Raw genomic sequence first — 10,186 nt, forward strand, 5'->3', positions numbered from 1 at the left:
TTCTCCATGAGGGATTATAGGTGTTTCCATAGGCTTCACCCATGTAATCCACCTCTGCCATTGCAGGGTTCTCATGATCATAAGCTTCTTCTTCAGAAGATGCTTCTTTAGTATTGTTGGATGCATTTTGCAATCCATTCAGACTCTGAGATATCATATTGACTTGTTGGGTCAATATTTTATTCTGGGCCAGTATGGCATTCAGAGCATCAATTTCAAAAACTCCCTTCTTCTGAGGCGTCCTATTACTCACAGGATTCCTCTCAGAGGTGTACATGAATTGGTTATTTGCAACAATGTCAATGAGTTCTTGAGCTTCTGCAGGCATTTTGTTTAGGTGAATAGATCCACCTGCAGAATGGTCTAGTGACATCTTAGAGAACTCAGATAGACCATCATAGAATATATCCAAAATGGTCCACTCTGAAAGCATGTCAGAAGGACACTTTTTGGTCAACTACTTGTATCTTTCCCAAGCTTCATAGAGGGATTCACCATCTTTTTGCCTGAAGGTCTGAACATCCACTCTAAGCTTGCTCAGCTTTTGAGGAGGAAAGAACTTGGCCAAGAAGGCCGTGACCAGCTTATCCCAAGAGTCCAGGCTATCTTTAGGTTGTGAGTCCAACCATGTTCTAGCTCTGTCTCTTACAGCAAAAGGAAAAAGCATGAGCCTGTAGACTTTAGGATCTACTCCATTAGTCTTAACAGTATCACAGATATGCAAGAACTCAGTTAAAAATTGATAGGGATCTTCTTATGGAAGTCCATGAAACTTGCAGTTCTGTTGCATTAGAGCAACCAGTTGAGGCTTCAGCTCAAAATTATTTGCTCCAATGGCAGGGATTGAGATGCTTCTTTCATAAAAATTGGAAGTAGGTGTAGTATAATCACCAAGCATCCTCCTTGCATTATTGTTATTGTTATTATTTTTGGCTGCCATCTCCTCTTCTTTTTCAAAAATTTCTGTAAGGTTTTCTCTCGATTGTTGTATTTTAGCTTCTCTTAGTTTCTTTTTTAGAGTCCTTTCAGGTTTAGGATCTGCTTCAACAAGAATGTTCTTGTCCTTGCTCCTGCTCATATGAAAAAGAAGGGAACAGAAAATAAAAATAGGGATCCTCTTTACCACAGTAGAGAGATTCCTTTATGTGAGTAGAAGAAAATAAGAAGAAAATCCGAACACAGGTAGAGGGGAGAAGAGGGTTCGAATTTTGAGTAGAAGAGAAGTGTTAGTAGATAAATAAATAAATAGAAGAAGATGAGAGAGAGGAGTTTTTGAAAATTAACTAAAATAAAAGAAAAATATTTTTGTTTTTATTTTAAATTAAAGTTAAAATTCAAATTTATAAAAAGGAATAAAATAAAAATTTAAAACAATTAGTTAAATAAAAAGATTTTTGAAAAAGAGGGAGGTGATTTTCGAAAATTAGAGAGAGGAAAGTAGTTAGGTGGTTTTTGAAAAAGATAAGAAATAGTAAAACAAACAGAAAGTCAATTAGTTAGTTGAAAAAGATTTGAAAATCAATTTTGATAAGATAAGGAGTTAGAAAAGATTTTTGAAATTGATTTTGAAAGAGATATAATTGAAAAGAAATGGTTGAAAAAGATTTGATTGAAATTTATTTTGAAAATAATTTGAAAAAGAAATTTAGAAAGATTTGATTTTTAAAATTAAAATTGATTACTTGACTAACAAGAAACTAAAAGATATGATTTTAGAATTTAAAGATTGAACATTTCTTAACAAGAAAGAAACAAACTTCAAATTTTTAAATCAATCACATTAATTGTTAGTAAAGCTTTCGAAAATTATAAAATAAAATTAAGAAAAAGATTTTGAAAAACAATTTTTGAAATTTTCGAAAATAATAAAAAAATGAAAAAGATTTGATTTTTGAAAAAGATTTTGAAAAGATAGGATTTTTAAAATTGAAATCTTAACTTGACTAACAAGAAACAACTTATTTTAAAAATTTTTGACTAAGTCAACCCAAAGATTTCGAAATTTATGAGAGAAATAAGGGAAATATATTTTTTTATTTTTTTATTTTTGAATTTAATGTGGAAAGAGAAAAACAACAAAATGACTCAAGACATAAAAATTATGAATCAAAACAACTAATGCATGCAAGAACACTATGAATGTCAAGATGAACACTAAGAATATTTTGAAGATCAAGATGAACATCAAGACTTATTTTTGAAAAATTTTCAAGAGAGGAAAACATGCAAGACACCAAACATAGAAATTTTCAAGGTTTAGACTCTATGGATTAAAAAATGCATATGAAAAACAACAAAAGACACAAAACAAGAAAATATGAAGATCAAACAAGAAGACTTATCAAGAATAACTTGAAGATCATGAAGAACACCATGCATGAGTTTTTCGAAAAATGCACAAATTTTAAAAACATGCAATTGACACCAAACTTAAAAATTGACACTAGACTCAAACAAGAAACACAAAAATATTTTGGGTTTTTATGATTAAAAATTTTTTTTTTAGATTTTTACGAAAATTATATTTTTTTTGGAAAAATTAAAACAAATAAAAAATTTTTGAAAGATTTTTGAAAACTTTTTGAAAAGAAAATTACCTAATATGAGCAACAAGATGATCCATCAGTTGTCCAAACTCAAACAATCCCCGGCAACAGTGCCAAAAACTTGGTGCACAATACTATGGTTCACACACAGTCTTCACAACTTCGCACAACTAACCAGCAAGTGCACTGGGTCGTCCAAGTAATAAACCTTATGTGAGTAAGGGTCGATCCCACGGAGATTGTTGGTATAAAGCAAGCTATGGTCATCTTGTAAATCTCAGTCAGGCAGATTCTAATGGTTATAATAGTTTTCGAATATAAAGATAAATAAAGCATAAAATAGAGATAGAGATACTTATGTAATTCATTGGTGGGAATTTCAGATAAGCACATGAAGATACTGTGTTCCTTCTGAATCTCTACTTTCCTACTGCTTACATTCAATTATTCTTACTCATTTCCATGGCAAGCTGTATGTTGGGGGATCACCATTGTCAATGGCTATCGTCCGTCCTCTCAGTGAAAATGGTCCAGGTGCGCTGTCACCGCATGGCTAATCATTTGTCGGTTCTCAATCATGTAAGAATAGGATTTACTATCCTTTTGAGTTGTCACCACGCCCTACAGTCGCGAGTTTGAAGCTCGTCACAGTCATTCAATCCCTGAATCCTACTCGGAATACCATAGACAAGGTTTAGACTTTCTGGATTCTCAAGAATGCTGCCAATGGATTCTAGCTTATACCACGAAGATTCTGATTAAGGAGTCCAAGAGATATTCATTCAAGCTTATTTGCATGTAGAACGAAAGTGGTTGTCAGGCACACGTTCATAAGTGAGAATGGTGATGAGCGTCACATAACCATCACATTCATTAAGTTCTTGGGTGCGAATGGATATCTTAGAATAAGAATAAGCGTGAATTGAATAGAAGAACAATAGTACTTTGCATTAATACTCGAGGAACAGCAGAGCTCCACACCCTTAATCTATGGTGTGTAGAAACTCCACCGTTGAAAATACATAGGTGATAAAGGTATTCATTGGTTCCGGCCCCAGAGAGGGAACCAGGATAACCAAGACGTCGGTCTAAGGACTAAACATCCAAAGATGTCTAATACAATAGTAAAAAAGTTCTATTTATACTAAACTAGTTACTAGGGTATACAGAAATAAGTCTAGGTGTAGAAATCCACTTCCAGGTCCCACTTTGGTGTGTGCTTGGGCTGAGCTTGAGCTTTACACGTGTAGAGGCTTCTCTTGGGGTTAAACGCCAAGTTGTAACGTGTTTTTGGCGTTTAACTCTAGTTTGTGACGTGTTTCTGGCGTTTTACTCCAGAATGCAGCATGGAGCTGGCGTTGAACGCCAATTTGCGTCATCTAAACTCGAATAAAGTATGGACTATTATATATTGCTGGAAATATCTGGATGTCTAGTTTCCAACTCAATTGAGAGCGCGCCATTTGGAGTTTTGTAACTCCAGAAAATCTATTTCGAGTGCAGGGATGTTAGAATCCAACAGCATCTGTAGTTCTTTTTCAGCCTCCTATCAGATATTTACTCAGGTCCCTCAATTTCAGCCAGAAAATACCTGAAATCATAGAAAAACACACAAACTCATAATAAAATCTAGAAATGTGAATTTTGCATAAAAATTTATAAAAATATCCCTAAAAGTAGCTAGATCCTACTAAAAACTACCTAAAAATAATGTCAAAAAGCGTATAAATTATTCGCTCATCAGAGTAGTGTGGAACACTTTTGTTATTGATGGCAATACCGGAGATGACATTCAGGGATACCTTTTATTTTATGTTACGTTGGGTGTTGTTTTTTTGTGGTTTTGTTCTTCTTTTCACTCCACTTTATTGTGCTGAGCTCATTTGTTAAAAGAAAAAAACCTTAAAAATGATACAACATTATTAATCATTTTACTAATTGTTTTACATATATTACAAGTATTATATATTGTATGTTAAAATTATATATATACTGCAGCGCATATTCCCCAAATCTAACGCCACCCGCCTAAGATCGCATCTCGCCAAAGATCCATCTCGTACCAAGTCGAAGGGGCGAGGTAGATACCCACTGTTCTTGTATGGATACCTGAAGGGAGAGCTCGGTCCCTGGGACTCGACGCCAAGTTGTTATCTTCGGTTCCAACCTTTGAGTTTTGTGGAGGTCCAAGTTTTTTACTGAGGAGATGTCCAATTGTGCAGAGCGTGAGCAAGGAACAAGGGAGGAGTGTACCTGCAAAGGCACTCCGAAACTTAAGACAGTATTGAGAATTCAATGTCCCCTATAAGATAGAATACGATACCTTTATAATTGAAGTAAGGTCGGTTACTTTTCTATTGGTCTTTGGATTTGAAGAGCAATTATTAGGCTCTTATGGGTCCTGACATTACGTTGGACATTTTTGGGATATAATCCGTTGGGTCTGGTTGTAACGTAACTTGCCAATTAATGACGTTAATTGCGAATTAATTACGTAACGCCAAGCTATGCTGCGTTCTGCCAAGTTATGACTCATAATGCCAAGTTATGACTTGATATTCATAATTGCTGGATCATAGCCCCCAAGCTTAGCCTGGGAATGTGTTTAATGAAGCAGGTTGAGCTTTAAATGATGCATAAGTCGGCTGTTGAATAGTTCGACGGGTTGTTTTACCTTGTAGCCCCCGTTCAATTTGCTTTATTAAATAGTTGTTAATGCTAAGTAGTGGTATAATTAGGAGAGAGAAAAATTAAATGCATGTTGCAGAGCGTGCGTGTTTCCAATGCCCTTTACTTTTTTGATGTAATTGATGTGATGGGAAGTGGAAACAAAATTTTGGGATTAAGTGTGTTAATTAAAACACTTTAGAATCCTGAAGGTTTGATTGTTTGGTGTATTATTCTCTTTGAAGTAGTTGGAACGAAAGAATGAGTAAAAGAGGTATGTGTTGCTCTTTTCCTCTTGTCATCTCAGTTTAGATTCTTGGTTCATTATCTGTTCTTCTTCTTCTTCACTTTTGTTTTCGAATGGGTTATGAGAAAGAGATGAAAAGGGAGATAGATTGGTCTTATGGTTGGGTGAATGACGATGTGAGGGGTCGTGTTTCATTGTTTCTGGATGTTGGTACTGTGAGTGAGATAGACAAGGCTAGAAATGAATATGATATGTAAACCCCAGGTAGTAGGCAATGGCGTTATCCACTTGTTCGAGGTATGAAAAGAAGAAGAAAAATTATGAAAACTGAGGTTAATTATGGAATTTTGAATGAATATGAAAGAATTGAAATAATAACGAAAATGATAATGAATTTTTTAATGTGAAACCTAGGTAGCAGCAAGGATTGTAGTTCATCCTTCTTGCTTCGGGTCAGTGATTGAGATACCTAGGCAGTAGCAAGGATTGTGGTTCGTCCCCCTTGCTCTAGGTCAGTGATTATGACGCCTGGGTAGTAGCAGCAGTAGTGGAATTTCCACTTGCTCCAGGTTGAGCTTTTAAACACCTACCTAGATAGTAGCAACAGTAGTGGTTTATTTCACTTGCTATGGATTAAGCGAGTAGTAGCAAAGGGTTGTGGCTTAGTCACTTTTGCTCCACAATGGGTTTCTGTCCAAGGTTAGCGTTTATACCCTGGGTCGAGGCGAAAGACAAGTAACCGACCTCTTCAGGTTGGGTCGACGCCGAACTCTTCACAAAGAGCTCGGACAAAACGCGACAGAGGCCCAAGTATGTCCAAACAAAAGGATACAACCCAAATCTAAAGGCGGCAAAGCCTAAAGAAGGATAAGGCAGTTCCCCTTAAAGATAAGATGACTTTACTCAAAGATAAGATAAGATATCTTATCTTCAGAAAGGTCACTCCACACTATTATAAATACACTGGAGTACCCAAGTATAACTCATGTTCTGATTCTACTAAAAACCTGCCTAAAGCACGTGCTAACTTAAGCACCGGAGTCTCTTGTAGGTACCACCACCCTCCGATGACGAAGGATCAGCGACATTATCAAGTCCAACAAGTCGGACACGTCAGCTCCGACCACCACAGCAAATCTCATCCGAGATCAACCTTCAGTTTTAGGTAACCCTCAGAACATTGGCGCCGTTACCGGGGAACCTGGAAGTCATTCCATCAGCATGGCGGACAACCTTGACAATGACCACGATACCGATCTAGAGAATAGAACGCCGCACAAGAGCGCGGACAGCACACCAAAAGATGCATCTCAACCAAATAAAGACAAGAATTCACCAAATACAAAAATCATGGAAGCCCTACAAGCTCAACAGGATCGTCTCAAGCAGCTCGAAAAAGAAGCTAAGCATCAACGGAAAGCCAAGAGGGACCTTTGGAAAGAAACCAAGCGACACCGAGAGCTGGAGGATAAGCTCTTAAAGCTTGAGGCTGATCTCAAAACTAAAACTATCCAGTCCGGTCACAATGACAACTCTCACAAGGATCAAGATCCCTTCACCAAAGAAATCATGAAAGCTAAAGTTCCAAAGGATTTTAAAGCTCCCAACATGACCCCATATGACGGTACCTCCGATCCAAGCCATCATCTTAGCAATTTCAGAAGCAGAATGTATCTCACTGACGCCTCGGACGCTATTCGATGCAAAGCCTTCCCGACTACTCTAACAAAGACAGCAATTAAGTGGTTCGACAGTTTGCCCCCTAGATCCATTGTGAGTTTTGACGACTTAGCCAAAAAATTTCTTGCCAGATTTTCCATCAAGAAGGACAAAGCTAAACATGCCCCAAGCCTATTAGGGATTAAGCAAAGAGACCGGGAGAGTCTTCACAACTACATGGAAAGATTCAACAAAGCATGTCTGGACATACAGAGTTTGCCAACAGAAGCAGCCATCATGGGTCTCATTAATGGTTTGCGAGAAGGACCTTTTAGCCACTCCATATCAAAAAGCATCCTACATCTTTAAACGAGATACAGGAACGGGCAGAGAAATACATCAACATGTAGTAAAACTCTCGACTAGGGGAGACCTCAAAACTAGGATTCTCCTACTCATCTTGGGACAAAGATAAGGAGTCTAAAAAGAAAGAAGACCAACACGAAGAGAAGTCTAAAAAATACCACCATTACACTCCTCTTCGGGTATCTCTTGTGGACGTTTACCGAGAGAAATGCCACACAGAGAAGATCCCACACCTCGCCCAATTAAATGCAAAAAAAGGGAGAGGAAATCGGACAGAATATTGTGAATACCACCGAATCTATGGACATCCTACCAACGAGTGTTTTGATTTAAAGAATGTCATAAAAAATTGGCAAGAAAGGAACGACTAGATCGGTACTTAGCCAACAAGTCGGATGAACCCAGAAAAAGAAGAAGAGATGAGGAGGTCGGATGGGCCGAACGGCCACCTCACATCCCGGAGAGACATGTCCATATGATAAATAGAGGATTCACCGGAGGAGGAATCTCTAAATTATCTCGCAAAAGGCATCTTAAAGAAGTATATCATGTTAAGGAAGGAGAGAGGTCATCCGACCTCCCCACCATCACCTTTACCCAAGAAGACGCCACAGGCATAATCCCGAGACATGATGAACCCATGGTCATTACTATCATATTGGCCAACGCTAACCTCCACCGTATGCTGGTAGACCAAGGAAGCTCCGCAGATATCTTGTTTAAATCCACTTTCGACAAACTCGGCTTACAATATAAAGAGCTCAGAGCATATCCGAACAGCTTGTTCGGATTAGGAGACACACCAATCCAACCACTTGGATATATTTCATTACACACAACCTTTGGAAAAGGAACCCGGTCACGGACACTTAACATCGACTACATCATAGTCGACATGAGCTCCGCCTACAATGCCCTAATAGGTCGGACAATACTGAACCAGCTGGCTGCAGTAGTGTCTATCCCACATCTATTCATGAAGTTCCCAACCCCAGAAGGGATCGCCACCATAAAGGGAGACCAGAAAACTGCGCGAAGCTGCTATAATGAAAGTCTAAACCTTAAAGGAAATGGAGAAGAAATCAACACTATCGAACTCGGGAGAGTTCGAGGTCGCGAGGAACTTTGTCCACAACCTGAAGGAGAGATCGAAGGAGTCTAGATCGGAGATGCCATGGATGAAACAACAAATATTGGGGCAACCTTAAAAGAAGAAGTAAAAGAACCTCTGATACAGTTCCTAAGGGATAATGCCGACCTTTTTGCATGGAAGACCGCAGACATGCCGGGTATAGACCCCAAACTAATGTGCCACAAACTGGCAGTCTACCCAGGATCTCGGCCAGTGTAGCAGAAGCGTAGGAAGCTTGGACTAGAAAGGTCCCAAGCCGTAGAAGAATAGGTACAACCTCTATTGGAAGCAGAATTCATAAGAGAGGTCAAGTACCCACTATGGCTACCCAACGTTGTCTTAGTGAAAAAATCAAATGGGAAATGGCGGATGTGTACTGACTTCACCGACCTCAATAAAGCTTGCCCAAAAGATCTCTAACCACTCCCAAGCATAGACGCTCTAGTAGATGCCTCCTCCAGATACAAGTACCTTTCCTTCATGGATGCTTATTCAGGATACAATCAAATCCCGATGTACCCACCTGATCAAGAAAAGACCTCATTCCTAACCCCAAAAGCAAATTACTGCTACGTCGTCATGCCATTCGGACTCAAAAACACAGGAGCCACCTACCAAAGATTGATGAACAAGGTCTTCATAGATCATATTGGAAAACTAATGGAGGTATATGTGGATGACATGTTGGTAAAAACACAAGGTGAAGAATCATTACTATCCGACCTTACTAAAGTGTTCGACACCATAAGAAAGCATGGCATGTGACTTAATCTGGCTAAGTGCACTTTTGCAGTAGAAGCCGGAAAATTCCTAGGCTTCATGCTCACACAAAGAGGAATTGAAGTAAACCCAGACAAATGACGGGCCATACTCGATATGAAAAGTCTGACCTACGTCAAAGGGGTACAACAGCTCAACGGAAGACAAGCAGCCTTGTTCAGGTTTCTAGCCGGGTCAGCCTTAAGATCTCTCTTTTTCTACGCCATATTAAGGAAGGGAAAGAGGTTTGAATGGACGGCAGAATGTGAGCAAGCCTTCTAGGATTTCAAAAAGTTTTTAGGACAGCCACCCATTCTTACCAAACCACGGAAAGGGGAAGTACTTGTATTATACCTCGCAATAGGAAATCAGGCAATAGCCTCAGCACTGGTTAGAGAAGACGAAAGTAATCAACAGCCCGTCTACTTCATCAGCAAAGCTCTCCAAAGAGCCAAACTGAACTATCAGAAGATAGAAAAACTCGCCTACGCCCTCATACTTACCTCCCGACGACTTCGCCCATATTTTCTAGCTCACACCATCAAGGTGCGGACCAACCAGCCCATAAGAGGCATTCTACAAAAAAAAAACCTAGTCAGAAGAATTCTACAGTGGGCAGTCAAGTTATCTGAGTTTGATCTTCAATATGAAGCTCGGGCGGCCGTCAAGTCACAGTATTTGGCCGATTTCATTGCCGAATACACTGACACCTTGGAAACTCCTACAAAATGGAATCTCTACGTAGATGGTGCTTCAAACAAAACTGGGAGTGTCACAGGTGTGATAATAGAAAGCGATTAGGGAACCCAA

General features: G+C 38.8%; 1 non-coding gene across 1 annotated transcript; it reads left to right on the forward strand.

Annotated features, from left to right (window-relative positions):
• Positions 1 to 427: 427 nt before the first annotated feature.
• On the forward strand, positions 428 to 535 carry LOC130937561 (small nucleolar RNA R71). Its single transcript, XR_009068775.1, has one exon. It is a non-coding gene; the product is annotated as a small nucleolar RNA R71 (small nucleolar RNA).
• Positions 536 to 10,186: the final 9,651 nt, after the last annotated feature.

This window comes from Arachis stenosperma, chromosome 6 (genome assembly GCF_014773155.1).
Source record: "Arachis stenosperma cultivar V10309 chromosome 6, arast.V10309.gnm1.PFL2, whole genome shotgun sequence".
NCBI lineage: Eukaryota > Viridiplantae > Streptophyta > Magnoliopsida > Fabales > Fabaceae > Arachis > Arachis stenosperma.